The sequence below is a fragment of the Hyperolius riggenbachi genome, chromosome 4 (assembly GCF_040937935.1).
Source record: "Hyperolius riggenbachi isolate aHypRig1 chromosome 4, aHypRig1.pri, whole genome shotgun sequence".
Classification (NCBI taxonomy): Eukaryota; Metazoa; Chordata; class Amphibia; order Anura; family Hyperoliidae; genus Hyperolius; species Hyperolius riggenbachi.
The window spans coordinates 275,038,345-275,061,709 of record NC_090649.1 but is presented as its reverse complement, the minus strand read 5'-3'; the positions used below and the strand labels follow the sequence as shown (position 1 = coordinate 275,061,709).

Sequence of the window (23,365 nt, the reverse complement as noted above, 5' to 3'; positions counted from 1 at the left end):
CTCATCTGGTTGGACATGCCCACTTCAAGATGTAGCTTGTCACTGACTCCTTCAACTGCCAGAAAGACTCAACCTGTACCTGCTTCCTTGCATTCTGAGCAGTAGAGTATTGCAATCCTAGCAGAACCCCCACCCTCAAAGCCTACCAGTAACTCTCTCAACTTAGTTGCCTTATGTCTTTTTAATTAATCTTTAAGATACATTTTGTAGAAACATTTCTGTTACCTGTATCGACATGTGTATAAGTGCCCATGGGAAAGAATGAACACGTTCTATACATCTGTCGTGCTTCAGATAAATGTTAATGCAATTCACCAGACGCAATATGGTTGGGCCCAAAGTCATCCACGCCTCCAAGCCTTTTCTACATAAATGGACTGAAGAGCATAGCATGATTCCTATTGTCTCTGTACTCTTGTGTGCTGTTTACAAAGGCACTGTGGGAAATGAAGAGTCATCAGTATTATTAAATGTAAAGATCAGAATCCGCTGCGGAGAACAATTTTAAACTATAAATCACACCCTGATACATTTGAAAAGACTGATAACAAATATTCACACATTTCAGATACTTGAAATAAGCTCATATGTTTTGGAAACACCCGATAAACAGTGGCTGGAATAAAAGGTTATGTAATCTAATAAAGTTGTGGAATGCCAATTTAGAACATGAAATGCATTTGCTTCGCTGGGATCCTTTTAATGAGAATTGAAGCTGTAAAGTTCATTGTTCTCCCCTCATGATCTCTGTCACCTAGCAACACAGAGCATCTATGGCTTTCTGAAATTCTCTCTCTGATACTGCATGTGTTCGCTCTTACATCCGTAATATTCATATATGTCACAGGAAATGTGCTCAGTGGCATAGGAACAGAGCTTGCAATCGCACGCAGGTTCCATGCACCTAAAAGGCAGGAGGACTTTGATGGACACAGCAAGGAGGCAGTGGAGGCACTATAAAGGGGCTATGGAAAGCACTATGGAAAGCACTACAAGGAAGAAAAATTGAGGCACTATAAAAGGGCCATGGAAAGCATTACAACAAGAAGTGAGGGGAGCAATGGGGGGACTGTTGGCAATGGAGAGCACTGCTGGAACATGGGGAGCCCAAGTCTAAAATGCTCCTTAGGGCCCATAAGCACAATGTGAAACAGCAACAGCATTGTATGCTTGCAATTAATGTACAATAGTTTAGGACTTCAAGTTCCAAGTCCACTTCCACTACTTTAATCACTAGGTACACAGCAACCTTCAAAACCATACATGTATCTGTAATGATTGTTAAATGATGTAAATATGATTTTTCAAATGAATAATAACACTGCTCTACTAGGTTTTCATTCCTGCTGTATTTTACCTCCATGTGCAAAAAATACAAAGAAGAAATACTTATATGTTACAAGTACATTTACAAACACGATCTACTCCACAACCACTGTATATCTAATGTAAGTATTCATTCACAAGATCCCATTACAAATATATGTTGCCTAGGCCCTTTTACACGCACCTCCAACTGCATGGAACTTATTCCCACAGTTAGATTGAGATAAGCGGGTAATATGAGCACCACCCAGCGGCTGAGATTTGGGTGCCGCCATGAGATGGAATATTAATTACGACTAGAGATGGAATATGAATTACGGCTATAGCAGCACTCAGTGAGTAATTTGGGTGCCGCCATGAGATGGAATATTAATTACGACTAGAGATGGAATATGAATTACGGCTATAGCAGCACTCAGTGAGTAATTTGGGTGCCGGCAAAAGACAGAGCCCAAATTATGGGGAAAAGAACACCATAATTCAGACACCAGCAGTAGCTGGAGGCAAATTATGTCTTACTCCACTGAACAACAGCCCCAGAGGGGGAATAGTATTTAACATTGCCGGGAAATTTGCCATAGCAGGGTGAGCTGTTTTTCGGCTTCAACCTGCCTTGAGATTTCCCGGCGCCTTCATTGCATGTATGCAGTTTGAGAGGCTCCATCCATGGATATCTTCATAGATTGTCTAATAGTCTATTTCTTTTCCTGAGCCTATGACACTGCATAATTCTAGTGTGTGGCCCTGTGAATCCCCTAAGATAATATTGCTAGAGTCGACACTAGCAAAGCTCGCTTTTTTGTATGTTATAGTCCAGCTTTAGTAACATTTACATGCTACAGTACTTTTAGCTATGGTGTAAATAAGTAGAAACTCTTTGGGGTTTTTTTGCGGTACCAGTTGAAAAGGTCACCAGAGCGGTCAGTGTAAAAAGGGTGGTGCCATAGACTTCAGTGTTACTTCGTGTGATTGTGAAAAAGATGGGAAAAGAACACCTTTTTTCCTCCAGGGTCGGAGGGTAAGACAGGGCTGCAGCCTGAGTCCAACACTTTTCAACATATACATCAACAACTTAGCCTCAGTCCTAGAGGCTTCACCAGCACCAGGACTCACCCTGCATGACACAACAGTGAAATTCTTACTGTACGCAGATGACCTCTTACTGCTATCACCAACTAAAGAAGGTCTACAAGACAGCCTAGAAATCCTGGAGAAATTTAGCACAACATGGGCACTCCCCATTAATCTAAAGAAAACCAAAACCATGGTGTTCCAGAGGAAAAAACAGGTCAGCCCAGAGCCCATCCTTTATACTCGATGGCTGTGAAATCAGCAGAACTGATAAATATACCTACCTTGGTCTGGAAATCAACCAATCAGGAAGCCTTAAGTCAGCCATGGAAGCCCTAAAAGCCAAAGCATGCCGAACGTTCTATGCCATCAGGAAAGAACTGTACCACATCAAACCACCAGTAAAGGTCTGGCTGCAAGTATTTGACAGAGTCATCACCCCAATCCGACTGTATGGAAGTGAAGTATGGGGCCCCACCACCTACCCAGACCAATCAAAATGGAAATCCAGTCCAACAAAAATATTCCACCTTGACTTCTGCAAACACCTTCTCCATGTCCATCGGAGTACCTCAAACAATGCCTGCCGAGTAGAGGTGTACCGAACGGTTCGCCGGCGAACGGTTCCAGGCGAACATTGGGGGTTCGCGTTCGCCTGCGCCAGGCGAACTTTTCCGGAAGTTCAATTCGCCCCATAATGCACTATGAGGGTCAACTTTGACCCTCTGCATCACAGTCAGCAGGCACATTGTAGCCATTCAGGCTACAGTAAGCCCTGGAGCCCCCCCCCCCCCCCCTTATATAAGGCAGCCTCCGGCGGCCATTACAGTCACTCGTGTGCCTGCTAGAGAGAGGAAAGGGACAGCTGCTGCAGACTTTTTCTCTTAGGGACAGATTAGTTAGGTTCTAGGCTGCTTTTCTTGTTCCTGACTGATTAATATTGCTTTTAAAGCACCCAGCAACAGCTCTTTTCAGAGCTCAACCTGTACATTTTTTTTTTCTGACACTTTTGTTGCATGCACAGCCTTGCTAATTGATAGTGTGTGTGCCACTGCCAGCAGCCCAGCACATTCAGTGACTGACTGCCTGTGTGTGTGACAGGGAGCTGCACATTGTACTACCCAGTACTGCATATACCCCAGTACCTGTTGTGTTTACTTAACCCACCTCATCACTGCATATACCTAGCTTTGTGTTGAGTGAACCCAGCTCACTGCATCTAACTACCCAGTACCTGTTGTGTTTACTTAACCACTTGAGGACCTAGGGCTTTCTACCCCTTAAGGACCGGCCACTTTTTTTCCATTCAGACCACTGCAGCTTTCACGGTTTATTGCTCGCTCATACAACCTACCACCTAAATGAATTTTGGCTCCTTTTCTTGTCACTAATAAAGCTTTCTTTTGGTGCTATTTGATTGCTCCTGCGATTTTTACTTTTTATTATATTCATCAAAAAAGACATGAATTTTGGCAAAAAAATGATTTTTTTAACTTTCTGTGCTGACATTTTTCAAATAAAGTAAAATTTCTGTATACATGCAGCGCGAAAAATGTGGACAAACATGTTTTTGATAAAAAAAAACCCATTCAGTGTATATTTATTGGTTTGGGTAAAAGTTATAGCGTTTACAAACTATGGTGCCAAAAGTGAATTTTCCCATTTTCAAGCATCTCTGACTTTTCTGACCCCCTGTCATGTTTCATGAGGGGCTAGAATTCCAGGATAGTATAAATACCCCCCAAATGACCCCATTTTGGAAAGAAGACATCCCAAAGTATTCACTGAGAGGCATAGTGAGTTCATAGAAGATATTATTTTTTGTCACAAGTAAGCGGAAAATGACACTTTGTGAGGAAAAAAAAAAAAAGTTTCCATTTCTTCTAACTTGCGACAAAAAAAAATGAAATCTGCCACGGACTCACCATGCCCCTCTCTGAATACCTTGAAGGGTCTACTTTCCAAAATGGGATCATTTGTGGGGTGTGTTTACTGTCCTGACATTTTGGGGGGTGCTAAATTGTAAGCACCCCTGTAAAGCCTAAAGGTGCTCATTGGACTTTGGACCCCTTAGCGCAGTTAGGCTGCAAAAAAGTGCCACACATGTGGTATTGCCGTACTCAGGAGAAGTAGTATAATGTGTTTTGGGGTGTATTTTTACACATACCCATGCTGGGTGGGAGAAATATCTCTGTAAATGACAATTTGTTAATTTTTTTTACACACAATTGTCCATTTACAGAGATATTTCTCCCACTCAGCATGGGTATGTGTAAAAATACACCACAAAACACATTATACTACTTCTCCTGAGTACGGCGATACCACATGTGTGGCACTTTTTTGCACCCTAACTGCGCTAAAGGGCCCAAAGTCCAATGAGTACCTTTAGGATTTCACAGGTCATTTTGAGAAATTTCGTTTCAAGACTACTCCTCACGGTTTAGGGCCCCTAAAATGCCAGGGCAGTATAGGAACCCCACAAATGACCCCATTTTAGAAAGAAGACACCCCAAGGTATTCCGTTAGTAGTATGGCGAGTTCATAGAAGATTTTATTTTTTGTCACAAGTTAGCGGAAAATGACACTTTGTGAAAAAACACAATTAAAATCAATTTCCGCTAACTTTTGACAAAAAATAAAATCTTCTATGAACTCACCATACTCCTAACGGAATACCTTGGGGTGTCTTCTTTCTAAAATGGGGTCATTTGTGGGGTTCCTATACTGCCCTGGCATTTTAGGGGCCCTAAACCGTGAGGAGTAGTCTTGAAACGAAATTTCTCAAAATGACCTGTGAAATCCTAAAGGTACTCATTGGACTTTGGGCCCTTTAGCGCAGTTAGGGTGCAAAAAAGTGCCACACCTGTGGTATCGCCATACTCGGGAGAAGTAGTACAATGTGTTTTGGGGTGTATTTTTACACATACCCATGCTGGGTGGGAGAAATACCTCTGTAAATGGACAATTGTGTGTAAAAAAATCAAAAGATTGTCATTTACAGAGGTATTTCTCCCACCCAGCATGGGTATGTGTAAAAATACACCCCAAAACACATTGTACTACTTCTCCCGAGTACGGCGATACCACATGTGTGGCACTTTTTTGCACCCTAACTGCACTAAGGGGCCCAAAGTCCAATGAGTACCTTTAGGATTTCACAGGTCATTTTTGTTTCAAGACTACTCCTCACGGTTTAGGGCCCCTAAAATGCCAGGGCAGTATAGGAACCCCACTAATGACCCCATTTTAGAAAGAAGACACCCCAAGGTATTCCGTTAGGAGTATGGTGAGTTCATAGAAGTTTTTATTTTTTTGTCACAAGTTAGCGGAAATTGATTTTAATAGTTTTTTTTCACAAAGTGTCATTTTCCGCTAACTTGTGACAAAAAATAAAATCTTCTATGAACTCACCATACTCCGTACGGAATACCTTTGGGTGTCTTCTTTCTAGAATGGGGTCATTTGTGGGGTTCCTATACTGCCCTGGCATTTTAGGGGCCCTAAACCGTGAGGAGTAGTCTTGAAACCAAATGTCGCAAAATGACCTGTGAAATCCTAAAGGTACTCATTGGACTTTGGGCCCCTTAGCGTACTTAGGGTGTAAAAAAGTGCCACACATGTGGTACCGCTGTACTCAGGAGAAGTAGTATAATGCGTTTTGGGGTGTATTTTTACACATACCCATGCTAAGTGGGAGAAATATCTCTGTAAATGACAATTGTTTGATTTTTTTACACACAATTGTCCATTTACATAGAAATTTCTCCCACCCAGCATGGGTATGTGTAAAAATACACCCCAAAACACATTATACTACTTTTCCTGAGTACGGCGGTACCACATGTGTGACACTTTTTTGCAGCCTAGGTGCGCTAAGGGGCCCAACGTCCTATTCACAGGTCATTTTGAAGCATTTGTTTTCTAGACTACTCCTCGCGGTTTAGGGCCCCTAAAATGCCAGGGCAGTATAGGAACCCCACAAGTGACCCCATTTTAGAAAGAAGACACCCCAAGGTATTCCGTTAGGTGTATGGCGAGTTCATAGAAGATTTTATTTTTTGTCACAAGTTAGTGAAAAATGACACTTTGTGAAAAAAAACCAATAAAAATTAATTTCCGCTAACTTTTGACAAAAAATTAAATCTTCTATGAACTCGTCATACACCTAACATAATACCTTGGGGTGTCTTTTTTTTCTAAAATGGGGTCACTTGTGGGGTTCCTATACCGCCCTGGCATTTTACAGGCCCAAAACCGTGAGTAGTCTGGAAACCAAATGTCTCAAAATGACTGTTCAGGGGTATAAGCATCTGCAAATTTTGATGACAGGTGGTCTATGAGGGGGCGAATTTTGTGGAACCGGTCATAAGCAGGGTGGCCTTTTAGATGACAGGTTGTATTGGGCCTGATCTGATGGATAGGAGTGCTAGGGGGGTGACAGGAGGTGATTGATGGGTGTCTCAGGGGGTGGTTAGAGGGGAAAATAGATGCAATCCATGCACTGGGGAGGTGATCGGAAGGGGGTCTGAGGGTTTGGCCGAGTGATCAGGAGCCCACACGGGGCAAATTGGGGCCTGATCTGATGGGTAGGTGTGCTAGGGGGTGACAGGAGGTGATTGATGGGTGTCTCAAGGTGTGATTAGAGGGGGGAATGGATGCAAGCAATGCACTGGCGAGGTGATCAGGGCTGGGGTCTGAGGGCATTCTGAGGGTGTGGGCGGGTGATTGAGTGCCCTAGGGGCAGATAGGGGTCTAATCTGATAGGTAGCAGTGACAGGGGGTGATTGATGGGTAATTAGTGGGTGTTTAGGGTAGAGAATAGATGGAAACACTGCGCTTGGGTGGTGATCTGATGTCGGATCTGCGGGCGATCTATTGGTGTGGGTGGGTGATCAGTTTGCCCGCAAGGGGCAGGTTAGGGGCTGATTGATGGGTGGCAGTGACAGCGGGTGATTGATGGGTGGCAGTGACAGGGGGTGATTGATGGGTGGCAGTGACAGGGGGTGATTGATGGGTGATTGATAGGTGATTGACAGGTAATCAGTGGGTTATTACAGGGGAGAACAGATGTAAATATTGCACTGGCGAATTGATAAGGGGGGGTCTGAGGGCAATCTGAGCGTGTAGGCGGTCGATTGGGTGCCCGCAAGGGGCAGATTAGGGTCTGATCTGATAGGTAACAGTGACAGGTGGTGATAGGGAGTGATTGATGGGTGATTGATGGGTAATTAGTGGGTGTTTAGAGGAGAGAATAGATGGAAACACTGCGCTTGGGTGGTGATCTGATGTCGGATCTGCGGGCGATCTATTGGTGTGGGTGGGTGATCAGATTGCCCGCAAGGGGCAGGTTAGGGGCTGATTGTTGGGTGGCAGTGACAGGGGGTGATTGATGGGTGATAGGTGATTGGCAGGTGATTGACAGGTGATCAGTGGGTTATTACAGGGAAGGACAGATGTAATTAATGCACTGGCGAATTGATAAGGGGGGGGGGGTCTGAGGGCAATCTGAGCGTGTGGGCGGGTGATTGGGTGCCCGCAAGGGGCAGATTAGGGTCTGATCTGATAGGTAACAGTGACAGGTGGTGATAGGGGGTGATTGATGGGTAATTAGTGGGTGTTTAGAGAAGATAACAGATGTAAACGATACATTTGGGAGGTAATCTGACGGCGGGTTTGCGGGCGATCTAATGGTGTGGGTGGGTGATCAGATTGCCCGCAAGGGGCAGGTTAGGGGCTGATTGATGGGTGGCAGTGACAGGGGGTGACAGGGGGTGATTGATGGGTGATAGGTGATTGGCAGGTGATTGACAGGTGATCAGTGGGTTATTACAGGGAAGAACAGATGTAATTAATGCACTGGTGAATTGATAAGGGGGGGTCAGAGGGCAATCTGAGCGTGTGGGCGGGTGATTGGGTGCCCGCAAGGGGCAGATTAGGGTCTGATCTGATAGGTAACAGTGACAGGTGGTGATAGGGGGTGATTGATGGGTAATTAGTGGGTGTTTAGAGAAGATAAAAGATGTAAACGATACATTTGGGAGGTAATCTGACGGCGGGTTTGCGGGCGATCTAATGGTGTGGGTGGGTGATCAGATTGCCCGCAAGGGGCAGGTTAGGGGCTGATTGATGGGTGGCAGTGACAGGGGGTGATTGATGGGTGATAGGTGATTGGCAGGTGATTGACAGGTGATCAGTGGGTTATTACAGGGAAGAACAGATGTAATTAATGCACTGGTGAATTGATAAGGGGGGGTCAGAGGGCAATCTGAGCGTGTGGGCGGGTGATTGGGTGCCCGCAAGGGGCAGATTAGGGTCTGATCTGATAGGTAAAAGTGACAAGTGGTGATAGGGGGTGATTGATGGGTGATTGATGGGTAATTAGTGGGTGTTTAGAGGAGAGAATAGATGTAAACAATGGATTTGGGAGGTGATCTGATGTCGGATCTGTGGGCGATCTATTGGTGTGGGGGGGTGATCAGATTGCCCGCAAGGGGCAGGTTAGGGGCTGATTGATGGGTGGCAGTGACAGGGGGTGATTGATGGGTGATTGATGGGTGATTGACGGGTGATTGACAGGTGATTGACAGGTGATTGACAGGTGATCAGGGGGATAGATGCATACAGTAAACAGGGGGGGGTGGTCTGGGGGGGGGGTCTGGGGAGAATCTGAGGGGTGGGGGGTGATCAGGAGGGGGCAGGGAGCAGGGGGGGGATAAAAAAAAAATAGCGTTGACAGATAGTGACAGGGAGTGATTGATGGGTGATTAGGGGGGTGATTGGGTGCAAACAGGGGTCTGGGGGGTGGGCAGGGGGGGGGGTCTGATGGGTGCTGTGGGCGATCTGGGGCAGGGGGGGGAGAAATCAGTGTGCTTGGGTGCAGACTAGGGTGGCTGCAGCCTGCCCTGGTGGTCCCTCGGACACTGGGACCACCAGGGCAGGAGGCAGCCTGTATAATACACTTTGTAAACATTACAAAGTGTATTATACACTTTGTATGCGGCGATCGCGGGGTTAACATCCCGCCGGCGCTTCCGTATAGCCGGCGGGATGTTGCGGCGAGCGAGCGGTGACAGGCGCCGGCGGAGGATCGCGTCACGGATGACGCGATCGCTCCGCCCATGCCCTTAAATGGACCGCCGCCTCTGTGGGTGAGGCCGTCCTGCAGGGCTCCACTTCCCCGCCGCCCCTGTGTAGTGGGCGGTCGGGAAGTGGTTAACCCACCTCATCACTGCATATACCTAGCGTTGTGTTGAGTGAACCCAGCTCACTGCATCTAAGTCTAACTACCTGTTGTGTTGAGTGAGAACCCACCTCACTGCATCTTAAGTACCTTTACTGTATACTGTTCAGTGAACCCAGCTCACTGCATCTAACTACCCAGTACCTGTTGTGTTTACTTAACCCACATCATCACTGCATATACCTAGCGTTGTGTTGAGTGAACCCAGCTCACTGCATCTAACTACCTGTTGTGTTGAGTGTGAACCCACCTGGCCACCTCACTGCATCTAACTACCTGTTGTGTTGAGTGAGAACCCACCTCACTGCATCTTAAGTACCTTTACTGTTAAGTGAACCCAGCTCACTGCATCTAACTACCCAGTACCTGTTGTGTTTACTTAACCCACCTCATCACTGCATATACCTAGCCTTGTGTTGAGTGAACCCAACTCACTGCATCTAAGTCTAACTACCTGTTGTGTTGAGTGAGAACCCACCTCACTGCATCTTAAGTACCTTTACTGTATACTGTTCAGTGAACCCAGCTCACTGCATCTAACTACCCAGTACCTGTTGTGTTTACTTAACCCACATCATCACTGCATATACCTAGCGTTGTGTTGAGTGAACCCAGCTCACTGCATCTAACTACCTGTTGTGTTGAGTGTGAACCCACCTGGCCACCTCACTGCATCTAACTACCTGTTGTGTTGAGTGAGAACCCACCTCACTGCATCTTAAGTACCTTTACTGTTGAGTGAACCCAGCTCACTGCATCTAATTACCTGTTGTGTTGAGTGTGAACCCGCCTGGCCACCTCACTGCATCTAACTACCTGTTGTGTTGAGTGAGAACCCACCTCACTGCATCTTAAGTACCTTTACTGATGAGTGAACCCAGCTCACTGCATCTAACTACCTGTTGTGTTGAGTGTGAACCCACCTGGCCACCTCACTGCATCTAACTACCTGTTGTGTTGAGTGAGAACCCACCTCACTGCATATAGCTAGCATACCCCCGAGATGGACAAAATGGACAAACCAGGTAGAGGAAGAGGTAGAGGCAGACCCAGAGGAAGGCCACCAGGCACCGGCAGGTCTGTGGCTGTGCGAGGTGGTGTTGCTGTGATTTCATGCGGACCTGCCCCAAAATACAGTGCTCAGAAGAAGGCACGTGCCATCACTTCCCAAAATCGTGAGGAGGTGATTGAGTATTTAACACAGAACACCTCATCTCCCGCAGCCACCAGCGCTACAACAAGCACCACATCCGCTGCATTTGACACTTCGCAGGAGTTATTTGGTGGTGGTGGTGAAATCACTGATTCCCAGCCACTACTGCAACAACAACAAGAAGGCGCAGGTACACCACCTCATACGTCTGAGTTAGGTGGCGATAGTATGGACGTAACGTGTGTGGATGGGGATGATGGTGGACCACCTGAAGTTGGTGCACTTGAGGAGGTGTCTGAGGAAAGCGCAGCTGGCCAGGAGGATTATGATGACGATTATACGAATACCACATATGTTCCCGGTAGAGGAGATGACCAGGGGGACAGTTCAGAGGAGGAGTCAGAGAGGAGTAGGAGGAGACGACTCCATGATAGAAGCAGAGGGAGCTCGTCCTCAGAAACAGCTGGGGGCAGTGTCTGGTGCCATGTATCGCCAGTTATGGCCAGGGAGCACACATGCCCTTCAACGTCAGCTGCTGCTGATGCCACCGTAGCGCCATCACCCCAGGGGGGCTCAGCGGTTTGGAAATTTTTTCACATGTGTGTCTCAGATCGGAGCAAAGCCATCTGTTGTCTCTGCCAGCAAAAATTGAGCCGTGGAAAGGCCAACTGTCACGTAGGGACAAGTGCTTTACGAAGGCACCTGGAGAGAAGGCACAAACAGCTATGGCAAGAACACCTGAGGAAAAGAAGCACCCCTCAAAAGACAAGCAGCGGAGAACAACTGTGGCAGCCGTCACAGGGGGCTTCTGCTGCTCCACGTTCCCATGGTATTGTTCGTGGCTGGGGGGAGGAAGAATGGATACACTTTTAAACAATTTAAAAATACAACCATCTAAACTTTCAAACAATTTAAAAATACAACCATCTAAACTTTCAAACAATTTAAAAATACAACCATCTAAACTTTCAAACAATTTAAAAATACAACCATCTATCATTTTCAAAAAATGTAAAAAAAGGGCAAAAAAACTTGCCCTCCGTAAAACATTCTTGGCAAATGCTTTCGACTTGGTTTGTCTTCCGCTGGCTCAAGGGTCCATCTGACCACAGATGCCTGGTCTGCAAAGCACGGTCAGGGCAGCTACAGCATGGGTCTCAGCAGGCTCCCACTTCGGGCCGCAATCCAACCTTCATTCCCCGCGGTGACAATGGCAGACTTGCCCTCCATAACGGATTCCCGTTAAAGGATTTAAAGTTAATTCATTTCAAATACACAGCAGGGCCTCGAAAGTCCGCCTCCTGTATTGTTATTTTTGGTCACTACCTCGGGGCGGGCGTGCATGCCTACCTGCTGCCCTCCTTGGATGTGTAGTGGTAGCCGTTTCTCAGGCTCCACACCGGATTCCATCCCTCATTCCCCGGCCATTACCCGGGGTCACAAATGACAGACTTGCCCGCCTCCATATGATTCTCGTGAAAGGAATGTGGTGTCATCTTTGCCCGCCATAACTGGTTCTCGTTAAAGGATTTAAAGTACATTCATTTCAAATACACAGCAGGGCCTCGAAAGTCCTCCTCCTGTATTGTTATTTTTGGTCACTACCTCGGGGCGGGCGGGCGTGCATGCCTGCCCGCTGCCCTCCTTGCAGGGGAGGACTGGGACCTTTTGGCCTGGGGGACAACACAAACTAGAGGCCCGTTTCACGGCATCCCCAGCCCAAAGCCATATCTTTCTTGTGTGCAAATCTTCAAATTGTGATGACTAACAGCCCCAGCCACACACACACACACACACACTATGTACCTCATGCCTAACCCCATTTCTCCGCACAATCTACCTGTCTGTGTCTGATGCCTAACCTTAAAGGAGTTATCGGGCTTTTTTTTTTTTAATGAAAATAAGTGCTACTTACCCAGGGCTCATCCAGCCCCAAGCTCCCAGCATGTCCCTTGCCGCAGCTCTGCAGTCAGCTGTTCGCTGCCGCTGCCTCCCAGCCCCCGGCGATGACGTCAGGCCAACTGCGCCTGTGCAAGCGGCGCTGTCAATCACCGCCACATGGACCAGAGCGTACTCTGCAGACGCAGAACTACTGCGCCTGCGCAGTACACTCCGGTCCAAGTGGCGGTGATTGACAGTGCTGCTCGCACAGGCGCAGTACAGGCCGACATCCAGGTCGGACTGGTGCTATCGCCAAGGACTGGGAGGAAGCGGCAGCGAATGGCTGACTGCAGAGCTGCGGCGAGGGACATGCTGGGAGCGTGGGGCTGGAGGAAGCCCCGGGTAAGTAGCATTTATTTCATTAAAAATGCCTGATAACTCCTTTAAACAACCCCCCCCCCCCCCACACACACACACACACACACACACACACAAACCTACCTACCTGGTGATGCCTAACCCCACTCCTGCCCACCCACCATACAAACTACTTGTCTGACACCTACTCCCCCCCCCCCCCCCCCCTCCAACTACCTGTTTGACAGTGCCTAACTGCCTGCCTCCCCTGCCGCCAATCACACCACAAGAAGAAAAAACTTTCCCCCTCAGGCCAGGGTCAGAATGGGGATGATTATCACACAAAAAAAACTCAGAGGGCACTGGCCTGGGCAGAGAATTGAATTTGACAGCAGTAGCAGGCAGGCAGCAAAGTGTGAGTAACTCAGTGACAAGAAGAAGTACAGAAACAAAATTTATAAAAACCACCTTCTCCTCTGGCAACCTGGACCCGACCTCCTCTATCCTCCTGTCTCCTCAGTCCTACACCTCCTCCTCCTCCACAGCAGCAAGCAGCTATAGGTGGCATCTCCAACTCCCAGCCCCAAGAGTGTCCGACTCCTCCAGCCAGGACAGCCAGCCAGCCACTCGTAGCTGCAGCTCCAGGCCCCCAGCACAGAAAGCTGAAGAGTGAGACAGCTCACTCCGACGACACCTCAGACACAGCAGCACAGGGGAGGACAGTGTCCGACTCCTCCAGCCAGCCAGCCACTCGTAGCCACAGCTCCAGGCCCCCAGCCCCCCCAGCACAGAAAGCTGAGGAGTGAGACAGCTCACTCCGACGACACCTCAGGCACAGCAGCACAGGGGAGGACTGTGTCCGACTCCTCCAGCCAGCCACTCGTAGCCACAGCTCCAGGCCCCCAGCACAGAAAGCTGAAGAGTGAGACAGCTCACTCCGATGACACCGCAGCACGTTGCGGGCGGCAATGGCTCCAGGGGGGGTGCGGAGTCAAGCAGTTTCAACCCACCTGGCCGGAGAGGACCTAAGCTATTTGTGTCCTTGTGCCGCTCACATCCACCGCAGGCGCAGCCACGCACAAGGGCACACCACGGCCGGCCGCCTCAGCCCCTTCTTTGATTGGATACTTCAACTTGCCAGGAAATATCGCGCGAGGTTGCGATCCCCACTGCGAACCTGTCACCTGTGGTATGTCTGCGGCCGCTGCGTATAGCAGCGGCCAGCCCTAATTACTTAAGATTCGGGCAGCCCGGGGGGCAATTGCCCCCCGTCCCCCTGGGCCAGTCCTCCCCTGCCTCCTTGGATGTGTAGTGGTAGCCGTTGCTCAGGCTCCACACCGGATTCAAACCTCTCATTCCCCGGCCATTACCCGGGGTCACAATGGCAGACTTGCCCGCCTCCACAGGATTCTCATTGTAGCGGTACTGAACAAGTACACAGCAAGTAGAAAATGTAAATTAAAAACAAAACGTAAGCTTTTTAACAATGCCATGGAAAGTTGAGAAGGAAGTCACACATTACCTGACATCACTGAGTGAGGAAGAGCAATCACGCCATGTTGCGCAGTAGTACAGCATGGCCGTCACTACACAAACAGCTGTTTGCGGTGCGTTACACAGTGAGTTTGGTGTGTCAGTGTGAAGCAGTACTCTAATTACACTCCCTGTTTGATGTATACACATGCAAGATGTTTGAAAGCACGTTAGGCCTGCAATTTAGCATTCAATGTGATTTCTGCCCTTAAAACGCTGCTTTGCGTCACATCCAGATTTTTCACCGGGACTTTTGGCATGTATCCCACTCCGCCATGCCCCCCTCCAGGTGTTAGACCCCTTGAAACATCTTTTCCATCACTTTTGTGGCCAGCATAATTTTTTCTATTTTTCAAAGTTCGCCTCCCCATTGAAGTCTATTGCGGTTCGCGAATTTTTCCGCAAACCGAACCTTCTGCGGAAGTTCGCGAACCGAAAATCGGAGGTTCGCGACATCTCTACTGCCGAGCTGAGCTGGGAAGATTCCCATTACTGCTTAAGATACAGAAGAGAGTTTTGTCCTTCTGGGCCCACCTACAGAGCAGCAGCCCCGACTCACCCCACTACAAAGCCATGCTGCACAATGAAGACCAAGAAAAGCCGTGTGCACTGAAAGTCGTGGTCAGCTCTATACTCCCTCCAACCCCCGACCCACAGGTCATAACAAAAGTCCAGATAAAACACACCACAGCTAAGAGCAAAGAAGACTATGTGGAAAAATGGAGGAGTAAAATAAAACAGTCACAAAAGCTAACCATATACCAGTCTCTACAAAGAGAATATAAAATGGCCACATACCTGGAAAAGCTGCAAAACTCTCAAGAGAGGAAAATCCTGAGTGTCTACAGATTGAGTGCTCACAAACTCGAAATAGAGTCTGGGAGACACAGACAGACGTACAAACCCAAGGAGGAGAGACTTTGCCAACACTGTAAGCAGAACACCCTTGAGGATGAAAGCCACTTCCTATTGCACTGCCCCAAATATACTGCAACCAGGGACACTCACTTTAAGAAATTGTTGGAACTATTCCCAGATTTTCTCACACTAGAAGACGAGAGAAAAACATATATCCTACTGGGAGAAGAGGAATCCACAGTGACAATCGCTGCACACTATGTCACAGCATGCCACAGACTGAGAGGAGCATAACGGAACTGTAAACCTAAAAATGTCCACAGACTGCTTAGCCACTGTCCCCCTACCCCACCCCCTCCCATGTCCCCCTTTTTTCCCGTTGCTTTGGCAATACCTGTAATGAATCTTGGTCATGCCAATAAAGCTATCTTTGATTTGATTTGTGATTAGTGGCTTTAAACCGTGAATAGGGTGCCATAATTTTATATCGACTTGATGTTTTTATCAGCTATATCATGAAAAGGTTTGCGGTTACAATAAAGGACCTGATTTCAATTGTGCATAATATAATAACAGCTATATTTTTACAACAACATTTTGGCCTCATTATTTATTTCATTTTATTTGCAGCTACTACAAGCCGCACAAAATTCCTGTTATTTTGATCAAGCCAAATACTGCTTATATCTTTACCAATTATATCTTTTCAATACTGCTCCTACAAAGATCATTGTGAATACTGTTTATATCTTTGTCATTAAATGCGGCTACAAGGATCACAGAGAATACCGATTATATCTTTGAAAAATTGTGGCTATAACAATCTCACGGAATACCGATTCTATCTTTGACAAAATGCAGCTACAACAATCACACCAAATACCAGTTATATCCACAAAACAACAATCTCACTGAATTAAACTTCACTGGTTAAAGTTAGGCACCTCCATGGGGTTAAGGTTAGGAGCCGGAGTGATTAAGGTTAGGGTTATATCCTAATAGCGGCTACATCCAGTACCTTTTGTAAACAGAATCACACTCATTGGCTACAAACAGGCACCTTTTTGTAAACCAAATTACATGTATCGGCTATATTCTGCACCCTTTTATAAATTAAATCAAGTTTATCAACTATATATCTGGTGCCCTTTTATAACTGAAATCATATTTTTCGGCTACATCTGGTACCCTTTATATACGAAACCCCATTTATTGGCTACAACCAGCACCTTTTTTTGAACAAAATATATCCAGTGCCCTTTTATAACCAAAATCACATTACAAACCCATTCAAGAAATGCATAAATGCATTGAAGAAAGAGGAGAACCCCAGAGAAGCATTTGCTGCTATCATTATTTTTAATATAAATGTATATACTGCTGAGATTTTTCTATCAGCTATAGTGTAAATATGGCGTAGGGCCCTATACAGGACAGGTCTCACCTCCTTAACCAGTAGCCATCCACGTCACGCCGATGGGTGTGGCCGCGGTGGCAGCCCCAGGACCGCCTAACGCCGATCAGCGTAAAGTCCTGGGGCTCTGGTTTACAGGAGATTGTGTGCAGGCTGCGCGCGCATCTCCTGCTTAGTGGGCGGAGTGGATTGTTTGTCCCACTTGGTAGCTGGGGACAAGGCTCTCAGGCTGTAGCGGTGGAGGTGGACATGCTTCCCTCTGGCAGCGGTGGTGATGGTATCCCCAGCATGTATTCCAGGCTTGCAAGGAGGCCTGAATGGGGAGCAGTACGCTCTACTCAGTGGTCCCAAGCACACAGAGTGTAAAAGCAGTAAAACTGCAGGGAGCGATAGCTACTGAATGAGAATTCTGCACTGCCACTAGGTTGCTGGCAGCATACAGCATATGCTATGGACAGCGCAGAATCATAGGTAAAGTAAATCGCTTTTATTAACAGACAACATTTCACGGAGGTCCTTCCCCCGTTTCATCAGGTCTCCGTTTTCAGACCTGATGAAACGGAGAGAGAACCTCCATGAAATCTATGTGAAGTCTGTGAATAAAAGCAATTTATGTTACCTGTGATTCTGCGCTGTCCATAGCATATGCTGTATGTTGCCAGCAACCTAGTGGCACTGCAGTGTTCTCCTTTAGCAGCTATCGCTCCCTGCGGTATACCGGAGCCGGAGCCCAGTGAGACAGCGCCGCTGAGAGCCTGCCGGACGGCCCACGATCGGGGTTGAGCCCGTAAAACTTAATGCCTTATTACAATGGACATAGCATGTGAGTGGATCGGAATAATTTTTTAATAAATGTTTTAATAGTTTTACGCTATGGAGCCTATTGGTTTCTTTTGAGGTGCTTATTGGTATGGAGCCGTAATTGAGTTTGTGAAGTGGACTACTGATGATCGGTACAGGCAGAGGGTGGCCTTGATATCCCTGCAGGCGTTGTTTGACCCAGTCTGATAGTGGGTCATTGAATTGCAGTGAGTGATCCATCTTTAGGGTGTGGTGGTGGTACGCACTGGTGGTGGCACTCTACTGTTCCAGTCACAGCCACGAGTCAAGCACTACTGAAGGACTTGTGGACTTAAGTCTTAAATTCATACTGGACTCCATATATGCGCTGTCTACAATATAATATATTTGTATGCACCACCGAGAATTACACTCTTGACATTAGCGCAGTGTTTATATTTGTATTTTACTGGTGTTTTATTGTTCACATTGCAGCTTTTGAAATAGATATCTTTGAGCACAGATTATCAAAAAAATTGAATTTGGATAAAGTTTTTAATGTTCAAACCGAACACTTACCATGCATTGATAGTGATTTTAAAGCACTGCAGAGTGCAATGGTTAAAGAACAATCTACATGGTGGGATAAGACCACATTAGCCAAGTACGAACAGGAGGTAATAGTACCTAAAAGGGATTTGGCAGCTAATGATGAGGAGGATGATGAGGAGAGGGAGAAGGAATGGGAAGAGTACTTTGATGCATGTGGGGTTGGGCTGGTTAAGCTTCTTATTAAGAGAAAAAATAGAAGGCTCCAACGCCTGGGAGGTGAAATAGAGAACATTAGACAGAGATTGGAGATGCATAAAGGTACAGATGAGTATACAAAGAGGATACAAAGAATAGGTGAGACATTACAAAAAAATGAGAAGGAACTCATACAGGATAAGAGAAAGAAATTTCTTAGAGATTTCCAGGCTCATAAGAACAAGGAGGCATATAAATGGCAAGTAAAGAAAAAAGTGTCTCAACAGCAACAAAATGTTCCCAATAATGAAACACAAAAAAATTGCCCCCAGAGTCCTGTAGTAGGGAGCATGGGAGGCCATATTAAACCTAACTTACCCGTGGGGAGGGGGGAAATTGTGGAGGGGCAGTCCCCGTTGCCCATGGGAGGGGGGGGGTGTAGGCCCAAGGGGAGCTTATGGCGGATGCCATCTGAGGCATGATGGTGGGTTCGTCAGACCACCTTGGAGACCACAGGGACAGAGGGGATACCCTGCTAGTAGTGACCAACTGACCATAAACTTATGGTCACAGAGGGATGGGACATAATGGCCCTCAACATTCACAAAAATACTATCCAAATCCTGGGATCCCACCTACAATAAATATGATCCTCTCACGCAGCAAGGTAAGTATGAGTATTTTTTGGAGGCAGGTCCTCAATACCAACAGAGCGATTGGACAGACCCATAAGTTATCGGGCATACCCCAGGAAAAAGAGGGTTAGAAGAGGAACAAGGGGAGGGAGAAGGCAGCACCAAAAGAGGAGATAATAGAAGGGAAAGGGTATTTTTAATCTAAGTGGGGTTGACTTGACTAAACAAGAAACCAAACTGTTAAATGAGGGCCTGAAATATGCCCCTAAAAAGGGACTGAATTAGTTTGATACTTATATTGATCTTGAGAAATTTGCCAGGGAACTAAACCTCAAAAATTATTTTTTAAAGAAAGAGGGGCCCTTGGGGCGAATCAACCCCCCAGGGATGAGTAATAGAAGGATGGACCCGTATATAAATACTAAATAAAAAAAATAACTCCACTTTCAACCCACAAGAATCTGGTTTTCATGCCATAGGAGCATTTAAAAAATTGGTCATGGGAGAGATCAATGAATTGCCTGAGTTGAGGTTTTCGGAAGGGAGGAGTATTGCCCGATATATTTTGGAACAAAAAGGGTTGGTTGTGCGTCCCGCAGACAAGGGGGGTGGTGTTGTAGTTCTCACCAAACAGCAGTATAATACAGAACTTAATTGATTGGTCAGTGATGGTGATACCTATACCAAATTGAGAAGTGATCCTACAGGTAAGTATTTGATGGAGTTGAGAACTCTGCTGAGGCAGGGCCTGGATAATGGATTAGTTACAGATGACGAATTTAGGTATCTTGTGCCATCGGCACCACGCATTCTGATTATATATCAAATCTCTAAGGTGCATAAGAACGTGACTAACCCCCCTGGTAGACCCATAATCAGTGGGATCGGGTCTATTACCCATCGTTTGGGGCAGTACCTCGATCAGTATTTGCAGCCACTGGTGCAACAGCTCCCCCACGTCCTCAAAGACACTAAACATGCCTTGCAGCTTATAGAGGGGGTGCGTGTGAGGGACGGGGCACTGTTGGTTACAGCAGATATCTCGTCCCTCTACACGAATATACCCCAAGAGAAGGGGTCGGAAGCAGTGGAGTTTTACATGAGAAAGTCTGGCAATATGCGTAATGAACAAATAGTATTCTTACCCAAATTATTAAAATTTGCAATGTAAAAAAAATATTTTTGGCACTCAGGTGAGTTCTATAGGCAGCATAGAGGTTTTGCCATGGGGACTGGCTTTGCCCCCAGTTTGGCAAATCTATTTATAGGGAAGTGGGATGAAGATGTTCTGGCACAGGTGCACAGTAGGGGTGTGACCTTATGGCGAAGGTATATAGATGATCTGTTCATTATATGGGAAGGGAATTCGAGCAAACTTTATTGAGGTCCTTAATTCTAATAATTTGAATATTAAACTATCACATGTTAGTTTTGAACACGTGGTTAATTTTCTGGACCTCTCTCTGTATGTAGAGGAGGGGGTTATTCACTCTTGCATGTTTTTTTAAAACCACTGATAGAAATGTGTACATATCAGTCAATAGTGGACATCATCCACAGTGGATAAAAAATGTACCTAAAGGTCAATTTATGCGTATACGGCGGAATTGTACCAATTTATCTGATTATGAGACACAATCACGGGTGTTAGTTGATAGGTTCTTGGCAAAGGGGTATGAGGAGTCTTTTTTGAGAAATGAACAAAATAAAGTCAGAGATATGGACAGATCAAATTTAGTGTTTGGGCATAAAAGGGAAAATGAAGATCACCACAATCTAGCTTTTATATCAGATTTCAATTGCCAATTTGGGTCTGTACAGAATATTTTTTATAAATATTGGGATATACCCTTATCTGATACGGAATTGAAACGCATATTGCCAGAAAGACCTAGGTTTATATACCGGAAAAGTCCAAATTTGAGGAATTATTTGTCTCCTAGTTGTGTTGAGCCAAGAAAAAGAGAAGATAGACCTTATGGTCCAGGATTCTTCCCATGTAGGAGATGCAAGGGATGTAGGGAGGCACAGGCCTCAAGGAGAAGAGAGGTGACTAGGTTTCATGATCAAATAACCACTAAAATCAGGCAATTTATATCATGTAATGACTTGGGGGTAGTTTATTTGGCATGGTGCCCTTGTGGTTACCAGTATGTGGGGAGAACCACCAGGCCACTGAAGGAGAGAATAGGGGAACATGTACGCAATATCCGCAGTGGCCTGGTGGGTCATAGTCTTTCTGCACATTTTAAGGAAGCTCATCAAAGTAATCCTGGTTTATTGTCATTCTGTGGATTGGAAAAGGTGCAACGGAATTGGAGGGGTTGTAATTTTACAAGGGAAGTGTCTAAAAGGGAAACCTGGTGGATTCACCATTTAAATACATTGAAGCCGAAAGGTCTCAATATAGACATTGACCTTGTGTGTTATCTAAGTAACGATTAGGGCTGGTATACTTATTTCTAATTACCATTGTTGTAATGGGTGGGGGGAAGTCATCTCCTCTGATCTCCTTGAAGTCACTTTTATGGGTTTTTTTAACATTTATATTAAAGTTGTAAGAGTGTATAATATTACAATAATTGTATAATAGTATTTGGGGGTTTATTTGGTTGGTTAAGGGTTAGGTACACAGTTATATGCAAATTTTTATGTTTAGCCCCCTATGGGGCGCTCTAAGGGTGTTTTGGAGAGAGGGAGAGATGCTTTCTTTCATCCCTGAGTATTAGATTGGGAAATAATGTTATACTAGTAGGTAGATGTTGTGTTTATCATTCTTTCATCATTGCTGCGATTACTCTAAAATTGTACAAAATCTTTACTAAGTAAAGGCTAACTAGGTAGATTGTTCGTAACCTGTAATTGAATGTATTTCCAAAGTCATGTCATTGTTACTGTTTGTAATGTTGTCTACGGAGTGTGTATTTCATATACCAGTAGGCTCTCTTGCGCAGTCTCCGGTGGGATAAGTGCTCAATTCCATAGGTGTTATTGCCTAGTTCCCATGGTGACGCGTGCATTTCCTATTCGCTATATGCACTATGACAACGCGCAATGGGAGCATGGTTACATGCATAACTTCCATTGGCCATGCGTACTATGACGATACGGGTGGGAGGGGTTACATAGGTTAAGTTCCACACATAACCATGTACGCGTATGTCCCTGATGAGTCACCGGAAGTGACGAAACCGGTCGGGGTGGGACGCACATACGTGCAACGCGAGAGGCGGAAGTGAGGTCGGCGTGGTGTACCGGAGCCCAGTGAAACAGTGCCGCTGAGAGCCTGCCGGACAGCCCACGATCGGGGTTGAGCCCGTAAAACTCAATGCCTTATTACAACGGACATAACATGTGAGTGGATCGGAATAATTTTTAAATAAATGTTTTAATGGTTTTACGCTATGGAGCTTATTAGTTTCTTTTGAGGTGCTTATTGGTATGGAGCCGTAATTGAGTTTGTGAAGTGGACTACTGATGATCGGTACAGGCAGAGGGTGGCCTTGATATCCCTGCAGGCGCTGTTTGACCCAGTCTGATAGTGGGTCATGGAGTTGCGGTAAGTGATCCATCTTTAGGGTGTGGTGGTGGTACGCACTGTAAAGGCACTCTACTGTTCCAGTCACAGCCGCGAGTCAAGCACTACAGAAGGACTTGTGGACTTAAAGAGAACCAGAGACGAAGCACCCTCATGTATTTTATTACATTTATCAGTGGGAACATGACAGTAAACACCCACCCTGCTTTTAGTTTCATTCTTATCTGCTTAATTAGTCAGCTGTGATAAGAATCCCCGACTGGCTCAGTCTAGGTTTGACCTGGAATCATTAGAGCTGAGTCACTCTTCTGTGGAGTCTTTTCAAGCCCAAGCCTGCCACCTCCTGGCTCAGATTTCCTGCTTTGCATACTGATAGCTGTGATGACATGGGAGGGGCTGCTCCTGCTGAGAGAGAATCTCTGAAACAGACAAGTGTGGCAATATGATCTGTGATCTCTGTGTGCACTCTGTCTGTATAGATACTGATGATGACTGCAGTTTCATTCCTATGAGAGAGACTTCCTACAGGCAGCTGCACAACATACCAAAATGAAAGCACAAAGATGAATGGCTGCAGCCTTCCTCATATAGCCTCGATAACAGCCTAATCTTATATAGCCTAGACAGCACATCCAGAACAACTCATACAGGCGCAGAGCTAGGGGGGGTCGGGGTAGGACAAGTGCCCCGGGGCGCCTGGTCCCCAAGGGCGCCCAGCTGAGCTTTGGGGTTTTTTTGTTTGTTTTTTTTTGCGGCGGGTGAGGGGAGCAGCGCAGAGAAGAGGGAGAGCTGTGCGGACGGTGGGGAAGGGGGGCCATCTCCCCCCGCC

At 46.3% G+C, this 23,365-nt stretch overlaps 1 protein-coding gene across 2 annotated transcripts in view; it reads left to right on the top strand.

Moving 5' to 3' along the window:
• Positions 1–23,365, top strand: part of LOC137570735 (CAP-Gly domain-containing linker protein 1-like) — a 376,864-nt gene that overhangs the window by 77,882 nt on the left and 275,617 nt on the right. The gene's annotated exons all lie outside the window — the stretch shown is intronic.